We start from the raw sequence: 3,530 nt of genomic DNA, 5'->3' as shown, positions 1-3,530 counted from the left end.
CGAGCGCGGGCGGCGGGGGTGCAACACCCCCCCACACACCGTCTCGCTCTCCGGGAAAGACGCGTCCGTCCGCGGGCCGCCGTCCCCTATCCCCGCGCCGCTCCGGACCGCCCGCCTCGGCCGAAGCCCGAGGGGACAGGCGGGGGTCCTTCGCGCTCGGGAAAACCGTCACGCGAAACAAAGGGGGCCGCGCCGCGCTCTCGGCCGCCCTGAGGCGGGAGAGCTCGGGTCGTTGTCGCTCGGCGTCGACCCCCGACGCCATCGCACGGTGCCTGGGAAAGGGCTGCATCCCTGAGCCACGCGTCCCCCGGAGTGCTCCCCCCGCAGGGGGCTCCGCGAGGTGTCGCGGCGGCAGGGTCGCTCGCCTTCTTCCGCCTCGGACCGTCTGCGCGAAGCCAACCTCCCGGCGGGAGGGTAGACCGAAGGGGGTCGCCCGTCCTTGTGACCCCGCGGAGGGGGCCAAGGGCGGGACTCTGGCTCGGGGGACGGGAGGGGCGCCCGCGCGTCCCCTTCCCCGTCGCCGAGAGCCGTACGCCGGCGTGTGGACCTGCTCGCCGGAGTTCGTCCGGGGCTCGGTAGGGGTGCTCGGCCCTTGAGGTCCTGCCCCGGACAGGGGCGCGGCGAGGGTCCCCTGGCCGCGTCGGCTCTCACGTCGACCCACTCTCTCGCGTGGGATGGCGGCGCGGAAGGCCTCGGCCCGGCATCTCGGAGGGGGGTCGCCCGGGCGGGCAAGCCGGCCAGCCTGCTGGCCCCGCGGCCTGCGCAGGCGGGGTGGGGGGGACTCTTGCTCTCGGTGGCTCTGCCCCAGGAGGGTGCGGGGTGGCGGCAGAGGGGAGGCCGCCGCGGGTGCTTCGAGTTTGAGAAATACTCACTTGGTCAGAGACCGCACACCGCTCGTTCCCTTATATGCAAAAAAGGTGTTCGTCCTGACGTTTTGCGAGGCCTTATTTTACCGTCGTCGGCGCTATCAGGGGAAACACGCCCGCTCCTTCCGTCTCCCTGGAACCGCGCCTCGGCCCCGAGGGCCCAGGTTCAACCTCATACCGGTTCTCACGACATGCATCGACACTCGGTGCAACTCCAGCAGCCGCAGCTCCCGCCGGCCCGGCCAGCCAGGTACGCACCCCTGGTCGGCGCTTGGAGCGTTTGCACTTTGTCGTTTTTTTCTCCAAGACTCCTATCTGCCAACTGCTGTGGACTTCAGCGGTGGCTGCCGCGGGCTATGCGCGGCCTCCTGGGGGTCCCGCCTGCCCGCGCAGGCAGCTAGGACGGGGTTATCAGCAAAGCCTGTGAGGCGCTCTCATGGGGAGGGGGGGCTCCGCAGCCCCCCAAGGTGGCTTCGTACACCTCTTGAACGTTGCGGCCCGGCCGCTCGGAGAGCGGTGTCTACCCGGGCAGACAGCCTGTCGGCCCCGCGGCCCGGACAGGCGGGAGCGGGGACTCTTGCGCTCGGGGGCTCTGCTCCAAGGAGCGAGAGCGGACGCTCTGCTCGGCCCGGAGAGTGGGGTGGCGGGGCGCCGTCGCCTCGCTGGAACCAGGGGCGTCGTGACGTGCGCGCGCGCCTAGCCGCCGCCAGAACAGGCCGGAAAGGTTGAGCTGCATACGGATCTAAGCCGTTGCCCAAACTAACTCTGGCCCGTGTGACACAGCCGCGCGCGCGCTTTCCTACGACACTCGACCGCCGGGCTCCCTCGGCCTGGGAGGCACTCTCGGGGCAGGGGGCCACCGCAGCCCCCTTTAGGTGGCTTCGTACACCTCTTGAACGTGGCGCCCGGCCGCTCGGAGAGCGGGGTCTACCCGGGCAGACAGCCTGTCGGCCCCGCGGCCTGGGCAGGCGGAGCGGGTACTCTTGCGCTCGGGGGCTCTGCTCGGCCCGGAGAGTTGGGTGCGGGGCGCCGTCGCCTCGCTGGAACCAGGGGCGTTGTGACGTTCGCACGCGCCTAGCCGCCGCCAGGACAGGCCGGAAAGGTTGAGCTGCATACGGATCTAAGCCGTTGCCCAAACTAACTCTGGCTCGTGTGACCGACACAGCCGCGCACGCGCTTTCCTACGACGCTCGACCGCCTGGCTCCCCTCGGCCTGGGAGGCACTCTCGGGGCGGGGGGCACCGCAGCCCCCCGAGGTGGCTTCGTACACCTCTTGAACGTTGGGGCCCGGCCGCTCGGAGAGCGGGGTCTACCCGGGCAGACAGCCTGTCGGCCCCGCGGCCTGGACAGGCGGAGCGGGGACTCTTGCGCTCGGGGGCTCTGCTCGGCCCAGAGAGCGGGGTGCGGGGCGCCGTCGCCTCGCTGGAGCCAGGGGCGTCGTGACGTTCGCGCGCGCCTAGCCGCCGCCAGAACAGGCCGGAAAGGTTGAGCTGCATACGGATCTAAGCCGTTGCCCAAGCTAACTCTGGCCCGTGTGACCGACACAGCCGTGGCACGCGCTTTCCTACGACACTCGACCGCCTGGCTCCCCTCGGCCTGGGAGGCACTCTCGGGGCGGGGGGCACCGCAGCCCCCCCCCAAAGGTGGCTTCGTACACCTCTTGAACGTTGGGGCCCGGCCGCTCGGAGAGCGGGGTCTACCCGGGCAGACAGCCTGTCGGCCCCGCGGCCTGGACAGGCGGAGTGGGGACAAGCCAAGGCTACCGGCGGGCCTCGGACGGCCAGGGGTGGAAGGGCTCCACCTCAAGGTGGCTTCGTACACCTCTTGAACGTTGGGGCCCGGCCGCTCGGAGAGCGGGGTCTACCCGGGCAGACAGCCTGCTGGCCCCGCGGCCTGGACAGGCGGAGCGGGGAACCTTGCGCTCGGGGGCTCTGCTCGGCCCAGAGAGTGGGGTGCGGGGCGCCGTCGCCTCGCTGGAACCAGGGGCGTCGTGCCATTCGCGCGCGCGCGCCTAGCCGCCGCCAGAACAGGCCGGAAAGGATGAGCTTCATACGGATCTAAGCCGTTGCCCAAACTACCTCTGGCCCCTGTGACCGACACAGCCGTGGCACGCGCTTTCCTACGACACTCGACCGCCGGGCTCCCTCGGCCTGGGAGGCACTCTCGGGGCGGGGGGCACCGCAGCCCCCCCCAAAGGTGGCTTCGTACACCTCTTGAACGTTGGGGCCCGGCCGCTCGGAGAGCGGGGTCTACCCGGGCAGACAGCCTGTCGGCCCCGCGGCCTGGACAGGCGGAGCGGGGAAAAGCCTAGGCTACCGGCGGGCGGGATCGACCGGGAAGCCGCCGTGGGGGAACACAAGTTGGACGCCTCGCACCGTCGCGGACCACCGTCCTCCGTCTCTCTCCCTCTCTCGGAAGGGAGGCCGCCCGAGGCGCACGGGCCTCGGACGGCCAGGGGTGGAAGGGCTCCACCCCAAGGTGGCTTCGTACACCTCTTGAACGTGGCCGCCCGGCCGCTCGGTGAGAGCGGGGTCTACCCGGGCAGACAGCCCGTCGGCCCCGCGGCCTGGACAGGCAGAGTGGGGAAAAGCCTAGGCTACCGGCGGGCGGGATCGACCGGGTAGCCGCCGTGGGGAACACAACTTGGACGCCTCGCGCCGTCGC

This window comes from Eleutherodactylus coqui, unplaced genomic scaffold, assembly GCF_035609145.1.
Source record: "Eleutherodactylus coqui strain aEleCoq1 unplaced genomic scaffold, aEleCoq1.hap1 HAP1_SCAFFOLD_74, whole genome shotgun sequence".
Taxonomy (NCBI): domain Eukaryota; kingdom Metazoa; phylum Chordata; class Amphibia; order Anura; family Eleutherodactylidae; genus Eleutherodactylus; species Eleutherodactylus coqui.
This window is presented reverse-complemented; position numbering follows the sequence as displayed.